The sequence below is a fragment of the Lithobates pipiens genome, unplaced genomic scaffold (assembly GCF_037356315.1).
Source record: "Lithobates pipiens isolate NorthernLeopardFrog02 unplaced genomic scaffold, aLitPip1_a1.2 Scaffold_386, whole genome shotgun sequence".
In the NCBI taxonomy this organism is placed as follows: domain Eukaryota; kingdom Metazoa; phylum Chordata; class Amphibia; order Anura; family Ranidae; genus Lithobates; species Lithobates pipiens.
The window spans coordinates 1-17,500 of record NW_027507840.1 but is presented as its reverse complement, the minus strand read 5'-3'; the positions used below and the strand labels follow the sequence as shown (position 1 = coordinate 17,500).

Below are 17,500 nucleotides of genomic sequence, written 5' to 3'. Positions count from 1 at the left end.
CTGACGTACAGTCTGCTAATCACTAACACACAACCTGCTTGGTCCACAAAAGTTCTTATAAGGACTGGTAACTTGGTATAGGGTGCTACGGTACATAGGCCTGAGTGCGTTACAGTCTGCTGTTCTGTAAGGACCGCTATCGGTCCACAATACATAGGGTTGCCGTGCACTACTGCTGACCGCTGCCCTATACTGCAGCAGTCCTTCAGCGGTATAGGGACTGACGCACAGTCTGCTAAACACTAACACACAACCTGCTTGGTCCACAAAAGTTTTTATAAGGACTGGTAACTTGGTATAGGGTGCTACGGTACATAGGCCTGAGTGCGTTACAGTCTGCTGTTCTGTAAGGACCGCTATCGGTCCACAATACATAGGGTTGCCGTGCACTACTGCTGACCGCTGCCCTATACTGCAGCAGTCCTTCATTGGTATAGGGACTGACGTACAGTCTGCTAATCACTAACACACAACCTGCTTGTTCCACAAAAGTTCTTATAAGGACTGGTAACTTGGTATAGGGTGCTACGGTACATAGGCCTGAGTGCGTTACAGTCTGCTGTTCTGTAAGGACCGCTATCGGTCCACAATACATAGGGTTGCCGTGCACTACTGCTGACCGCTGCCCTATACTGCAGCAGTCCTTCATTGGTATAGGGACTGACGTACAGTCTGCTAATCACTAACACACAACCTGCTTGTTCCACAAAAGTTCTTATAAGGACTGGTAACTTGGTATAGGGTGCTACGGTACATAGGCTTGAGTGCGGTACAGTCTGCTGTTCTGTAAGGACCGCTATCGGTCCACAATAGATAGGGTTGACGTGCACCACTGCTGACCGCTGCCCTATACTGCAGCAGTCCTTCAGCGGTATAGGGACTGACGTACAGTCTGCTAAACACTAATACACAACCTGCTTGGTCCACAAAAGTTCTTATAAGGACTGGTAACTTGGTATAGGGTGCTACGGTACATAGGCTTGAGTGCGGTACAGTCTGCTGTTCTGTAAGGACCGCTATCGGTCCACAATAGATAGGGTTGACGTGCACCACTGCTGACCGCTGCCCTATACTGCAGCAGTCCTTCAGCGGTATAGGGACTGACGCACAGTCTGCTAAACACTAACACACAACCTGCTTGGTCCACAAAAGTTTTTATAAGGACTGGTAACTTGGTATAGGGTGCTACGGTACATAGGCCTGAGTGCGTTACAGTCTGCTGTTCTGTAAGGACCGCTATCGGTCCACAATACATAGGGTTGCCGTGCACTACTGCTGACCGCTGCCCTATACTGCAGCAGTCCTTCATTGGTATAGGGACTGACGTACAGTCTGCTAATCACTAACACACAACCTGCTTGGTCCACAAAAGTTCTTATAAGGACTGGTAACTTGGTATAGGGTGCTACGGTACATAGGCCTGAGTGCGTTACAGTCTGCTGTTCTGTAAGGACCGCTATCGGTCCACAATACATAGGGTTGCCGTGCACTACTGCTGACCGCTGCCCTATACTGCAGCAGTCCTTCAGCGGTATAGGGACTGACGCACAGTCTGCTAAACACTAACACACAACCTGCTTGGTCCACAAAAGTTTTTATAAGGACTGGTAACTTGGTATAGGGTGCTACGGTACATAGGCCTGAGTGCAGTACAGTCTGCTGTTCTGTAAGGACCGCTATCGGTCCACAATACATAGGGTTGCCGTGCACTACTGCTGACCGCTGCCCTATACTGCAGCAGTCCTTCATTGGTATAGGGACTGACGTACAGTCTGCTAATCACTAACACACAACCTGCTTGTTCCACAAAAGTTCTTATAAGGACTGGTAACTTGGTATAGGGTGCTACGGTACATAGGCTTGAGTGCGGTACAGTCTGCTGTTCTGTAAGGACCGCTATCGGTCCACAATAGATAGGGTTGACGTGCACCACTGCTGACCGCTGCCCTATACTGCAGCAGTCCTTCAGCGGTATAGGGACTGACGTACAGTCTGCTAAACACTAATACACAACCTGCTTGGTCCACAAAAGTTCTTATAAGGACTGGTAACTTGGTATAGGGTGCTACAGTACATAGGCTTGAGTGCGGTACAGTCTGCTGTTCTGTAAGGACCGCTATCGGTCCACAATAGATAGGGTTGACGTGCACCACTGCTGACCGCTGCCCTATACTGCAGCAGTCCTTCAGCGGTATAGGGACTGACGCACAGTCTGCTAAACACTAACACACAACCTGCTTGGTCCACAAAAGTTTTTATAAGGACTGGTAACTTGGTATAGGGTGCTACGGTACATAGGCCTGAGTGCGTTACAGTCTGCTGTTCTGTAAGGACCGCTATCGGTCCACAATACATAGGGTTGCCGTGCACTACTGCTGACCGCTGCCCTATACTGCAGCAGTCCTTCATTGGTATAGGGACTGACGTACAGTCTGCTAATCACTAACACACAACCTGCTTGGTCCACAAAAGTTCTTATAAGGACTGGTAACTTGGTATAGGGTGCTACGGTACATAGGCCTGAGTGCGTTACAGTCTGCTGTTCTGTAAGGACCGCTATCGGTCCACAATACATAGGGTTGCCGTGCACTACTGCTGACCGCTGCCCTATACTGCAGCAGTCCTTCAGCGGTATAGGGACTGACGCACAGTCTGCTAAACACTAACACACAACCTGCTTGGTCCACAAAAGTTCTTATAAGGACTGGTAACTTGGTATAGGGTGCTACGGTACATAGGCTTGAGTGCGGTACAGTCTGCTGTTCTGTAAGGACCGCTATAGGTCCACAATAGATAGGGTTGACGTGCACCACTGCTGACCGCTCACCTATACTGCAGCAGTCCTTCAGCGGTATAGGGACTAAGAGTTTTGTCACAGGGTCATTTAAAAAATGACATGCAGAGGAAGAGGCAGGCCCTTCCGCAGGGGTGGTAGGGGTAGGGCAGGAGCAACAGGCTTGAGCCAAAGTGGGAAGTTGCAGAAGGTGCGTTCAATTACTTTAAAGGATGCACCAGACTTGGTTGAGTGGCTCGCTCAGCCTTACTCTTCTGCACCCTCCTCATCCTCTCGATCTGCACCCTCTTCTTCACTCTCTGCTATGTGCACCCCCAAAGACACTACCACCAACAACACGACCACCACCACCACCACCACATACCTTCCGCTTGAGTCACTGGAATTATTTTCCGATCCATATCAAGAGGACATTTCTGATGCGCAGCCACTCTTGGTATTGGATCAGGAAGAGGAGGTAGCAACAAGCGCTACTCAGCAGTCTGACGCCAGTACCCAGATCAGCCCAAGGAGGAGGTTGGTCCCCGGTGTTGCTGCCTACTCTACTTATAGCGGTGGGGAAGGTGACGTTGATGATGACGTGTCTAGTGATGTCACGTGGGTGCCCACAAGAGAGGAAGAGGAGGGGAGTTCAGAGGGAGATATGGACCAGCAGATAGGGAGGAGAAGCAGCAATGACTTACATTGCACAGCAGGGACAAAGCAGACTGCAAATGTATCAGGAGCGAGTCATCGACCATGTACGGTCACATCTGGCGCTCCCAGGACACCGGCACATGGCTCCGCAGTGTGGGCTTTTTTTAACGTGTCCGCTGCTGACAATAGCGTTGCCATCTGCAATCTTTGCAGTCAACGCGTTAGTCGCGGTAAGCCCAATACTCACCTAGGGACGACCGCCTTAAGAAGGCACATGAGCAGCCATCACCGAGCCCAGTGGGAGCAACGGAACACACAAAGCCACACTGCAGGCTCTCACCGTCCAGCCTCGTCTTCTACTTCTCCTTCTCCTCTCTCCTCACAATTGTCCTCCACTCCACCTTCCATCACGCCAAGCTCACATTTTTCTGCAAAAAGGCAGGCTTCCGTGGGCCTAATGTTTGAGCGTAAAAAAATGATGACGCCGGATAACCCTCTTGCCCAACGGTTGGCGGCTGGCTTGTCAGAACTCATAGCCCGCCAACTACTGCCATATAAACTGGTGGACTCGGAGGCCTTTCGCAAATTTGTGGCCATTGGAACACCACAATGGAAGGTCCCAGGAAGGAAGTATTTCTCAGAGAAGGGCATCCCAGAGCTATATGGCCATGTTCAGCGGCAAGTGAATGTATCTCTGGCACACAGTGTCGGTGCCAAGATACATCTGACCACAGACACGTGGTCTAGCAAACACGGGCAGGGAAGGTATATCAGTTTTACTGCCCACTGGGTGAACCTTCTGACGGCCGTCAAGCATGTAACCCGTGGCACCCGTGTAGATTTGGTTTTACCGCCACGGATTGCATGCAGGCCTGACTCTTCTTCTCCTCCTCCTACTCCATCCTCCTCCCTCTCCTCCTCAGCTGCCTCCTCCTTTTCCGCTGCTAGCGTCTCTTCCACTGCACCGCCCAAGCTCCCCAGAACCTATTCCACATGCCAGGTGAGACGTTGCCATGCCGTGCTGCGTCTGTTGTGCCTGGAAGCAAAGAGCCACACTGGCCCGGCACTCCTTTCAGCTTTGCGTTCACAGGCAGATGAGTGGCTAACACCGCTCAATTTGACAGTTGGTAAAGTGGTGTGTGACAACGGTGCCAATCTGCTTAGCGCATTGAAACAGGGCAAAATCACGCACGTGCCGTGCATGGCACATGTCTTAAACTTGGTCGTGCAGCGATTCCTTGTCAAATACCCTGGGGTCCAGGACATCTTGCGGCAGGCAAGGAAAATCTCGGCCCATTTCAGAAGATCTTACACGGCCATGGCTCGCCTTGCTGACATTCAGCGGCGACACCATCTGCCGGTCAGACGTCTTATTTGCGATTGCCCGACGCGATGGAACTCAACCTTCTATATGCTTGATAGGCTGCTCCAGCAGAAACGTGCAGTTAACGTCTACCTGTATGAACTCTGCGAAAGAAACGGTTCTGGGGAGCTGGGTTTTTTTTCACCGCGCCAGTGGCTGCTCATGCGCGACACATGCAGACTTCTGCGGCCATTTGAGGAGATCACCAAACTGGTCAGTCGCAGCCATGGCGCCATCAGTGACATGGTACCTTATGCCTTCTTTCTGGAGCGTGCATTGCGTCGTGTCATTGATCAGGCTGTGGAGGAGCAGGAGCGGGAAGATGAGGAAGTCGCAATGCTGGATGAATTCCCAGGGGGGGCTACTCTATCTGAGACAAGTCAACAACAGGAGTCTGATGAGGAGTCAGAGGAGGATGGTGCCGGGGCGGATGAGCAGGAGCAAGAAGAGCATGCTTTAAACCTTTCTGGGATCCCTGTTGTGCGAGGATGGGGAGAGGAGAATGAAGAGGACGACATTATCCTGGATGATGAGCAGGAGCCAGGCCACCACACCGCTTCCACTTTAGTGCAAATGGGGGCCTTCATGCTCCAGTGTTTTAATAGGGACCCCCGTATAAAAAGCATGAGGGTCAAGGACCAGTACTGGGTGGCAACGTACTTAGACCCCCGGTACAAACACAAAATGGCGGAAATGTTACCGCCGTCGCAGAGGGCTGTCAGAATGCAGCACTTCCAGGCCTTGCTTCGAGAAATGCTGCATTCTGCTTTTGCGTGCGCTGGCAGAGGAGCAATTCCCACTCCCAGAGAAGGATTTGCGGGTACCAATCCAACAGCGCCTGCAAGAAGAGGCCGGTTTGAAGATGTGTTGGTGACTTCGGATATGAGGTCATTCTTTCAGCCGACCCATCGACAGGTGTCATCCGGATCCAGCATCAGGGAACGCCTAGACCGTCAGGTGTCCGACTACATTGGGTTAACGGCCGATGTGGACGCTCTGAGGAGTGATGAACCCCTAGACTACTGGGTGGGCAGGCTTGACCTCTGGCCAGAGCTTGCCCAATTTGCAATCGAACTGTTGGCTTGCCCCTCATCCAGTGTCCTGTCCGAAAGGACGTTCAGCGCAGCAGGGGGGATTGTGACCGATAAGCGTACTCGCCTAGCTCACCACAGTGTTAACTACCTCACATTTCTAAAAATGAATGAGGCATGGATCTCGGAGGAATTCAACACATGTGATCAGTAGACCATGTATATGTCTATAAACAATTTTTGGAATCAAGCACACAGACCTTCTTAATTCATTTGGCTCACTTCCCTGACCCAAAAAAGCACACCGTACTATATGCCCCTACCCTCCTCTTTGAAGAGGTTGAGCGGTGTCATATTTCTACTGGGGCTGCTTATTATGAGGGGTTCCCACCATCCCTGTGCTGTGCTGACTTCCTCCTGGGTGTTCTTATTATGAGGGGCTCCCACCATCCCTGTGCTGTGCTGACTTCCTCCTGGGGGTTCTTATTATGAGGGGATCACACCATCCCTGTGCTGTGCTGACTTCCTCCTGGGGCTGCTTACGGTGCTGCTGTCAGCGCTGTATGTCACGGAGCTGCTGTCAGCGCTGTATGTCACGGAGCTGCTGTCAGCGCTGTATGTCACGGAGCTGCTGTCAGCGCTGTATGTCACGGAGCTGCTGTCAGCGCTGTATGTCACGGAGCTGCTGTCAGCGCTGTATGTCACGGAGCTGCTGTCAGCGCTGTATGTCACGGAGCTGCTGTCAGCGCTGTATGTCACGGAGCTGCTGTCAGCGCTGTATGTCACGGAGCTGCTGTCAGCGCTGTATGTCACGGAGCTGCTGTCAGCGCTGTATGTCACGGTGCTGCTGTCAGCGCTGTATGTCACGGAGCTGCTGTCAGCGCTGTATGTCACGGAGCTGCTGTCAGTGCTGTATGTCACGGAGCTGCTGTCAGCGCTGTATGTCACGGAGCTGCTGTCAGCGCTGTATGTCACGGAGCTGCTGTCAGCGCTGTATGTCACGGTGCTGCTGTCAGCGCTGTATGTCACGGAGCTGCTGTCAGCGCTGTATGTCACGGAGCTGCTGTCAGCGCTGTATGTCACGGAGCTGCTGTCAGCGCTGTATGTCACGGAGCTGCTGTCAGCGCTGTATGTCACGGAGCTGCTGTCAGCGCTGTATGTCACGGAGCTGCTGTCAGCGCTGTATGTCACGGTGCTGATGTCAGTGCTCTGTATTACGGTGCTGCTGTCAGTGCTCTGTATCTCCTGCACCCTCTTGTTTGCCTACCCTGGTCCCTGACCTTCCCTCTCCTCCATTGCCTTCATTAGCTCCATAGTCCTGAATTGTCAGAACAATTTCCCAAATAAAAAAAAAATGCTTGTAGTTATCGATCCCAAATTCACCTCATACATGTATTATGCTATTGTCCAGGTGGTGGGACTACGTGCTACCCCCTAATAATTACCCCGTGGCCGCAAATTCGACCTAAAGGTTTGCGAAATTCGCCTCCCATTGAAGTCAATGGAGCCCGCGGCGAACGGTCGTTTTCGCGAACGTTTGTGTCCGTTCGCGTTTCGCGTTCGCGAAACGTCCCGTCGGAAGTTCGTCCATCACTACCGGGCTCTTGAAGAGCACCTGCTATGAGTTTTTCAAAGTTAAAACTTTACCCAAGCTACAGTTTGGTTTGGGTTTATTTGTCTAAATTTGACATCAGTCTGACTGGACTGTGAGATGTTCAGTCTGGCCACAGGGGGCGCTGTCTCTTCTGGCAGGCGTGGAACTACGGTCTGGTCAGGCACATAAGTTACTCTCTCTCGGAGCCAGATCAGTGGGAGTGGCCCTCTCGCTGTGCCCTCTGGGAGAGGGTATGTAAGATGCGGATGTCACGTGGTTCTGGGTTCCGGTCCAGAATGATGTACTGACTCCATGGTCCGGGTCCTCCTGACCAGCCCCCAGGAAGGATATGGCCTGGGGTGCGGATCCACCCAATCTCATTGTCTCAGGGTTGGCTAGCCCGAGGCAAGGGAACTAAATGAGGATTCCGAGGTGGTTGGGTGCCGTCTCCGGTTTGGGAGAGACCCAGTGACTTCATAGCATTCCGGGGGAGGACTCAGAAGAAGACCACGTACGGGTTGGTTTCTTAGCAAGAGCCTGGAAGGGCTGAAGTACCCGAGAGAATCCGGTCTTGTGGATATCGCCAAGTAGGGTCGCCACCTTTTGTTCAAGTCAAACCCGAACACTTTAGTGGAGCACGCCAATTTTTTTTTTTTTATAGTAAAAACTATAGATATATTTTGCTATTAAATGATATTTCTAATCATATGAAGTTAATAACAAGAGTCCCCCTTTACATCAGAGTTCCCCTTTTTACATACTCACAGAGTTCCCTTTCACTGTAAGGGGGGACTCTGCAGACTCTGATGTAAGGGAGAACTCTGGGGACTCTAACATAAGGGATGCTCTGGGAACCCTGATGTAAGGGGGGGACACTGAGAACTCTGATGTACGGAGAGGACTCTAATGTAAGGGGGAACACTGTGGCCTCTGGTGTAAAGGGGAAATCTGATGTAAGGGGTGCTCTGAGAACCCTGATTTACCTCAGTGTACTTACTCAGAGGCAGGAGAGAGAAGGGGGGGAGACTTCAGTCACAGACAGGGATGGATGGTGAGCTCACTCACCCCTTGGCAGTCAGCATCTCTCATCCAGGTGAATCTGAGGCTGCTGAATTCTTTCCTTTCCAACTTTCCTTTTCTGAGGCACAGCGCCAGGGATTGGAGTGTGGGGCAGACCCAGAGGGGTAGGGGTGGGGGGAAGAGGTGCTGATCGAGCCCTCTCTCCTCTCCCATCTGTGTGTGTGTTGGGGTGGGGGGGATTGTTAGTGTTGGCTTTGTGCAGTGTGAAAGAGCGTAACAGACACTTTCAGCTTAGACAACTGCAGCCAGCAACCCTGCTGGGAAGCCATAGTCCAGTCTAACTAATGTGTCCGGGTTTCAGGCAGTCTGTAACCCGGACGCATGATTTCAAACCCGAACTGTCCGGGTGAATCCTGGACAGGTGGCAACCCTATTGCCAAGCTGGCTGAGAGATCCAGGTATCCTACGAGTGTTCTCAAGTTTAGTTTGTGTTCTACAACAACGTCTGTGGCAGAGACTTTGTTCCTGAGGAAGCACCTTGTTGGCTGCGAGACCTTGTGAGAGACGGACTGTCCAACCTGAGTGATCCTCCAGCTGTGATTGGCTGTTCTCTGGATGCAGTCAAAGTAAGGCCCCTTTCACACCGGGGCGGTTTTCAGGCGCTACAGCACTAAAAAATAGCGCCTGAAAAATCCGGCCCCTTTCACTCCAGTGTGAAATCCGGAGGGCTCTGACACCGGAGCGGTGCACATCTTTGGAGCGGTGAGGGAGCCGCGTGTTCACCACTCCTACCAATCAATGGAGCAGCGCGGCTATACCGCCCGGCAAACCGCTGCTGCAGCCGCGCTTTGCAGGCCGTTTTAACCCTTTTTCGGCTGCTAGCGGAGGTTAAAACCGCCTCGCTTCCGCCGCTAAAACGACGGTAAAGCGGCACTAAATACAGCGCCGCTTTACCGCCAACGCCGCTCCCGCCCCAGTGTGAAAGGGGCCTAAGCAAGTTCTCTAACGTTTCTAGACTTTGACATTGAGAGACCCCCAACCTCCTTCCCATCCTCCGACCCCGAGAAATGCCTGCAAATAAAATCCATTCCACCGGATCTGTTGTCAGTCTCAAGTTACCGGACAACCTACCCCGGGGCATCCCCGAGACCCCCCGAGACGTGTCACAAGGAGGACCCCAAAAATATCCAGCAGCTCCTTCAGGGGTAGTGCTATAATATAATAATAATAACAATAATATAATATAATAATAATAATACAATAATAATAATAATAGTAATATAATAATAATAATAATAATAATATAAAATAATAATAAAAAATATATAATAATATAATAATAATATTATAACAATATAATATAATAATAATAATAATATAATAATATAAAATAATAATAATAAAAATATATAATAATATAATAATAATATTATAACAATATATATAATAATAAAATAATAATAATATAAAATAATAATAATAATAAAAAATATATAATAATAATATAAAAATAATAATAACAATAATTAAAATAATAATAATAATGTAACAATATAATATAATAATAATATAATAATAATAATATAATAATAATAATATAATAATAATAATAATATAATAATAAAATAATAATAATATAATAATAATAATAATAATAAAATAATAATAATAATATAATAATAATAATAATAATAATAATATAAAATAATATAATAATAATATAATATAGTAATAATATAATAATAATATAACAATAATATAACAATATAATATAATAATAATAATATAATAATAATATAATAATAATAATAATAATAATAATATAATAATAATAATAATAATAATAATAAAAAATAATAATATAATATAGTAATAATATAATAATAATATAACAATATAATATAATAATAATATAATAATATAAAATAATAATAATAATAATAATAATAATAATAATAATAATAAAATATATAATAATAACAATAATTAAAATAATAATAATAATATAATAATAATATAATAATAATAATAATATAACAATATAATATAATAATAATATAATAATAATAATAATATAATAATAATAATAATATAATAATAATAATAATATAATAATAATATAATAATAATAATAATATAACATATAATATAATAATAATAATAATAATAATAATAATATAATAATAATAATATAATAATAATATAACAATATAATATAATAATAATAATAATAATAATAATAATAATAATGTCTCCATCTTGTCTATCTTTTCGGACATTTGGGGATAAATTGAGGAAGAAAATCGATTTTTATATATTTTTGTATATTTATTTATAGTTTTCTATCAGAATATGTTGGGTGTGAAGCGCTCGGAGGAGTTGAAGTTCTATTTGTGGGGAATTGTATTTGTAACACGTGGCCTGGTCATGAAAGGGGGTAAAATCTCCTGTTCATGAAGCGTTTAAGGCAGAGTAAGGGGGCGGGACGATGCGATGTAGGCGGGATTAGGAACTGGATGACGGGGTTGAGGTGGCGGCACCGGTGGGAGGGGTCAAAGGCGGACTATCAGAGTAAAGTCGGCGGTGGGCGGGCTATAGTGGTCACGCCCTGCGCCATAGACCCGCCCCCTCCGTGTAGGACGAAGACTTCCGCTCGTTGCAGCCAATATGGCGGTGGTGGGCGGAGTCGCGGCCGCCGTCTTCCGGCGCGTTGCATTGTGGGAGGAGACGAGCGCTGACGCAGACCGGGGTGGGCGTGGTCCCATAAAGTTAGAGGCGGGGTTGTGACGCGGAGGGGGAGTGGGCGTGGCGATGGACGCCGGGCGGGAAGGCGGGGTGACGGGACTACAAAGTCCCATGAGGCGACGGGCGGCTCCCGGCAGGCAGTGCGGTGACCGGACAGATTGTGGCCCCTGGAGGGCCCCCCGGAGCCCGGCATGCTGGAGGAGGCCATGGGGGAGGCCAGTGAGAGCCCGGGAGGTAGGTGGAACCCCGGACATGGGGGGAGGGGAACCGACCGACCGAGGGGTGCTGTACCGGGACCGGAGTATAGGGGGGGAGGGGTTGTTGTTGGGGGGGACATGAAGATGATGGGGGTAGTTATGACGGGTGGGGGGAGGGGTGGTGGCAGTTGGAAGGGGAGAGGTAATTATGGGGGGAGGGGTATGAAGTGTGGAGGGGAGACCGTTATGGGGGGATGTGATGGAGATATGGGGGGGGGGGGTAGGTAATGCAGGATGTGATCGGGGGAGGGGGTAGAAAAACGGGGGGGGTATGTATGGTAGGAAGGCAGGGGTAGGTATGGTGAGGAGGGGTAGGAGGATGGGGGGTAGGTATGGTGAGGAGGATGAGGGAGGGGGTAGGTATGGTGAGGAGGGGTAGGAGGACAGGGGGGTAGGTATGATGATGAGGAGGGGATGAGGGGGGTAGGTATGATGATGAGGAGGATGAGGGGGGTAGGTATGGTGAGGAGGGGTAGGAGGACAGGGGGGTAGGTATGGTGAGGAGGGATGAGGGGGGGTAGGTATGATGAGGAGGGGATGAGGGGGGTAGGTATGGTGAGGAGGGGTAGAGGACAGGGGTAGGTATGGTGAGGAGGGGTAGGAGACAGGGGGGTAGGTATGGTGAGGAGGGGTAGGAGGACAGGGGGGTAGGTATGGTGAGGAGGGGTAGGAGGATGGGGGTAGGTATGGTGAGGAGGATGAGGGGAGGGGTAGGTATGGTGAGGAGGACAGGGGGGTAGGTATGGTGAGGAGGGGTAGGAGGACGGGGGGGGTAGGTATGATGAAGAGGTGGTAGGATAGTGGGGGGTAGGTATGGTGAGGAGGGGATGAGGGGGGTAGTATGGTGAGGAGGTAGGAGGACAGGGGGTAGGTATGGTGAGGAGGGGTAGGAGGACAGGGGGGTAGGTATGGTGAGGAGGGGTAGGAGGACAGGGGGGTAGGTATGGTGAGGAGGGGTAGGAGGATGGGGGTAGGTATGGTGAGGAGGATGAGGGAGGGGGTAGGTATGGTGAGGAGGACAGGGAGGTAGGTATGATGAGGAGGGGTAGGAGGACGGGGGGGTAGGTATGGTGAGGAGGGGATGAGGGGGGTAGGTTGGTGAGGAGGGGGTAGGAGGACAGGGGGGTAGGTATGGTGAGGAGGGGATGAGGGGGGGTAGGTATGGTGAGGAGGGGTAGGAGGACAGGGGGGTAGGTATGGTGAGGAGGACAGGGGGGTAGGTATGGTGAGGAGGACAGGGGGGTAGGTATGGTGAGGAGGACAGGGGGGTAGGTATGGTGAGGAGGGGTAGGAGGACAGGGGGGTAGGTATGGTGAGGAGGACAGGGGGGTAGGTATGGTGAGGAGGGTAGGAGGACGGGGGGGGGGTTAGGTATGATGAAGAGGTGGTAGGATAGTGGGGATAGGTATGGTGAGGAGGGGATGACAGGGGGGGGGTAGGTATGGTGAGGAGGGGGTAGGAGACAGCGGGGGGGGGGGGTAGGTATGGTGAGAAGAGGATGAGGGGGGGTAGGATGACAGGGGGGTAGGTACGGTGAGGAGGGGGGTGACAGGGGGGGTAGGTATGGTGAGGAGGGGGTAGGAGGACAGCGGGGGGGTAGGTATGGTGAGGAGGGGGTATGTTTGGTAGGAAGGCGGGGGTAGGTATGGTGAGGAGGGGGTAGGAAACGGGGGGGCGTATGTATGGTGAGGAGGCGGTTGGAGAACAGGGGGGGTAGGTAAGGCGAGGACAGGGTAGGAGTATAGTGGGGGGTAGGTATGGTGAGGAGGGGATGACTGGGGGGGGTTGGAGGACGGCGGGGGTTAGGTATGATGATGATGAGGTGGTAGGAGGATGGGGGCGGGGGTTAGGTATGATGATGATGAGGTGGTAGGAGGATGGGGGGGGTTAGGAAGGGGGTCGGAGAACGGGGGTAGGTATGGTGAGGAGGTAGGACGGGGTGGGGGGTATGGTGAGAAGGGGGGGGTAAGGTATGATGAGGAGGTGGTAGGATAGTGCTGGGTAGGGTATGGTGGAGGGGGTAGGAGGACGGGGGGTAGGTATGGTGAGGAGGGGGTAGGACAACGGGGAGGGTGGTAGGATAGTGCTGGGTAGGTATAGATATGGTGAGGGGGGGTAGGTATGGTGGGGGGGTAGGAGGAAGGCAGGCCGTAGGTATGGTGAGAAAGGGGTCGGAGAACGGGGGTAGGTATGGCGAGGGGGTAGGACGGGGTGGGAGGTATGCTGAGAATGGGGGGGTAAGGTATGATGAGGAGGTGGTAGGATAGTGCTGGGTAGGTATAGGTATGGTGGAGGGGGTAGGAGGACGGGGGCTGGTATGGTGAGGAGGGGGTAGGAGGACGGGGGGGGGGGGGGGGGCTAGGTTTGATGAGGACCGGGGGGTAGGTATGGTGAGGGGGTAGGAGGACGGGGGGTATGTATGGTGAGGGGGTAGGACGGGTGGGAGGTATGCTGAGAATGGGGGGGGTAAGGTATGATGAGGAGGTGGTAGGATAGTGCTGGGTAGGTATAGGTATGGTGGAGGGGGTAGGAGGACGGGGGGCTGGTATGGTGAGGAGGGGGTAGGAGGACGGGGGGGGGGGGGGGGCTAGGTTTGATGAGGACCGGGGGGTAGGTATGGTGAGGGGGTAGGAGGACGGGGGGTATGTATGGTGAGGGGTAGGAGGACGGGGGGGTAGGTATGGTGAGGAGGGAGTAGGAGGACGGGGGGGTAGGTATGGTGAGGAGGGAGTAGGAGGACGGGGGGGTAGGTATGGTGAGGAGGGAGTAGAGGACGGGGGGGTAGGTATGGTGAGGAGGAGTAGGAGGACGGGGGGTAGGTATGGTGAGGAGGGAGTAGGAGGACGGGGGGGTAGGTATGGTGAGGAGGGAGTAGGAGGACGGGGGGGTAGGTATGGTGAGGAGGGAGTAGGAGGACGGGGGGGTAGGTATGGTGAGGAGGGAGTAGGAGGACGGGGGGGTAGGTATGGTGAGGAGGGAGTAGGAGGACGGGGGGTAGGTATGGTGAGGAGGGAGTAGGAGGACGGGGGGGTAGGTATGGTGAGGAGGGAGTGGAGGACGGGGGGTAGGTATGGTGAGGAGGGAGTAGGAGGACGGGGGGTAGGTATGGTGAGGAGGGAGTAGGAGGACGGGGGGGTAGGTATGGTGAGGAGGGAGTAGGAGGACGGGGGGGTAGGTATGGGTGAGGAGGGAGTAGGAGGACGGGGGGTAGGTATGGTGAGGAGGGAGTAGGAGGACGGGGGGGTAGGTATGGTGAGGAGGGAGTAGGGACGGGGGGTAGGTATGGTGAGGAGGGAGTAGGACGGGGGGGGTAGGTATGGTGAGGAGGGAGTAGGACGGGGGGTGGTGAGGAGGGAGAGACGTGGGGGGGTAGGTATGGTGAGGAGGGAGTAGGGGACGGGGGGGTAGGTATGGTGAGGAGGGAGGGAGGACGGGGGGGTAGGTATGGTGAGGAGGGAGTAGGAGGACGGGGGGGTAGGTATGGTGAGGAGGGAGTAGGAGGACGGGGGGTAGGTATGTTGTTGGTGTGAGGAGGGAGTAGGAGGACGGGGGGGTAGGTATGGTGAGGAGGGAGTAGGAGGACGGGGGGGTAGGTATGGTGAGGAGGGAGTAGGAGGACGGGGGTGGGTAGGTGAGGAGGGAGTAGGAGGACGGGGGGGTAGGTATGGTGAGGAGGGAGTTGGAGGAGGGGGGGGAAGGTATGGTGAGGACGGGGGTAGGAGGGGGGGTAGGTGGGAGGGGGGGTAGGAGGGGGGGGGTAGGTATGGTGAGGAGGGAGTAGGAGGACGGGGGGGTAGGGTATGGTGGGGGGGGTGGGAGGTAGGAGGGGGGGGTAGGTATGGTGGGGGGGGGAGGGGGGGGAGGTGGGGTGGGGGGGGTAGGTATGGGGTGGGGGGAGGTGGTGGGTGTCTGGGGGGTGTTATTTGGGTAGTAACAGATCTCTCTCTCTCGATCTCTCTCTCGATCTCTCTCTCGATCTCTCTCTCGATCTCTCTCTCGATCTCTCTCTCCTCTAGATTAGTCTGTAGAGGTGATGGGGGGGGGGGTGGTGGTAGGGGGCGTTATGTGGTGGGTCCCGGGGGGGGGGTGCGTCGGTGGGTCCCGGGGGGGGGGGGGGGGTGCGTCGGTGGCAGTAGTACTTTGGATAATAACAGATCTCTCTCTCCTCCTAGATACATCTGTAGAGGTGATTGGGGGGGTAGGTGGTGGGGGGCGGGGGCGGCAGTAGTACTTTGGATAATAACAGATCTCTCTCTCCTCCTAGATACATCTGTAGAGGTGAAGTCGGCTACAGAGGTAAGTACACGTCATGTGACTTGTATCCTGAGTGGGGGAGGGTGGTAATATAATAACCCCGATCTCTGATTTTCCCCCAGCAGCCCCCCCAGAAACGTTCCCGCACGGTGGAGGACTTCAACCGTTTCTGCAGCTTTGTTTTGGCGTACGCCGGATACATCCCCCCACCCAACAAGGAGGTGAGTTACCAGAGGGGCTGATGGTGCTCTCCATGCTTTCTTGATGCTCTGGGTGCGGGAGGTTGAGGCTCTCTGGAGGGTCCATTCTCTTGGTGGGGGGGGAGAGAGTTGAGGGCTCTCTGGAGGGTCCATTCTCTTGGTGGGGGGGGAGAGTTGAGGCTCTCTGGAGGGTCCATTCTCTTGGTGGGGGGCAGAGTTGAGGCTCTCTGGAGGGTCAATTCTCTTGGGGGGGGGGGGGGGGAAGAGTTGAGGCTCTCTGGAGGGTCCATTCTCTTGGAGGGGGGGGGGGGGGGGAAGAGTTGAGGCTCTCTGGAGGGTCCATTCTCTTGGGGGGGGGGGGGAAGAGTTGAGGCTCTCTGGAGGGTCCATTCTCTTGGGGGGGGGGGGGAAGAGTTGAGGCTCTCTGGAGGGTCCATTCTCTTGGTGGGGGGGGAGAGTTGAGGCTCTCTGGAGGGTCCATTCTCTTGGTGGGGGCAGAGTTGAGGCTCTCTGGAGGGTCCATTCTCTTGGTGGGGGGGAGAGTTGAGGCTCTCTGGAGGGTCCATTCTCTTGGTGGGGGGCAGAGTTGAGGCTCTCTGGAGGGTCCATTCTCTTGGTGGGGGGGGAGAGTTGAGGCTCTCTGGAGGGTCCATTCTCTTGGTGGGGGGGGAGAGTTGAGGCTCTCTGGAGGGTCCATTCTCTTGGTGGGGGGCAGAGTTGAGGGTCCATTCTCTTGGTGGGGGCAGAGTTGAGGGTCCATTCTCTTGGTCGGGGGGAGAGTTGAGGCTCTCTGGAGGGTCCATTCTCTGGTGGGGGGGGGGGGGGGGGAGTTGAGGCTCTCTGGAGGGTCCATTTTCTGGTGGGGGGCTGGGTTGAGGCTCTCTGGAAGGTCCATTCTCTTGGGGGGGGGGGGGGGGAAGAGTTGAGGCTCTCTGGAGGGTCAATTCTCTTGGGGGGGGGAAGAGTTGAGGCTCTCTGGAGGGTCAATTCTCTTGGGGGGGGGGGGGTAGAGTTGAGGCTCTCTGGAGGGTCCATTCTCTTGGTGGGGGGAAGAGTTGAGGCTCTCTGGAGGGTCCATTCTCTTGGTGGGGGGGGAGAGAGTTGAGGCTCTCTGGAGGGTCCATTCTCTTGGTGGGGGGGGGAGAGTTGAGGCTCTCTGGAGGGTCCATTCTCTTGGTGGGGGGGGGCAGAGTTGAGGCTCTCTGGAGGGTCCATTCTCTTGGTGGGGGGAAGAGTTGAGGCTCTCTGGAGGGTCAATTCTCTTGGGGGGGGGGGGGGAAGAGTTGAGGCTCTCTGGAGGGTCCATTCTCTTGGAGGGGGGGGGGGGGAAGAGTTGAGGCTCTCTGGAGGGTCCATTCTCTTGGGGGGGGGGGGGGGGGGGAAGAGTTGAGGCTCTCTGGAGGGTCCATTCTCTTGGGGGGGGGGGGAGAGTTGAGGCTCTCTGGAGGGTCCATTCTCTTGGTGGGGGGGAGAGTTGAGGCTCTCTGGAGGGTCCATTCTCTTGGTGGGGGTAGAGTTGAGGCTCTCTGGAGGGTCCATTCTCTTGGTGGGGGGCAGAGTTGAGGGTCCATTCTCTTGGTGGGGGGCAGAGTTGAGGGTCCATTCT

The 17,500-nt window shown here is 52.8% G+C and overlaps 1 long non-coding RNA gene across 1 annotated transcript; it reads left to right on the top strand.

Annotated features, from left to right (window-relative positions):
* Window positions 1-11,227: 11,227 nt before the first annotated feature.
* LOC143956642 (uncharacterized) lies at window positions 11,228-15,952 on the top strand. The gene is made up of 3 exons (XR_013269970.1): window positions 11,228-11,417; window positions 15,705-15,736; window positions 15,817-15,952. It is a non-coding gene; the product is annotated as an uncharacterized LOC143956642 (long non-coding RNA).
* The last annotated feature ends 1,548 nt before the right edge of the window (window positions 15,953-17,500 follow it).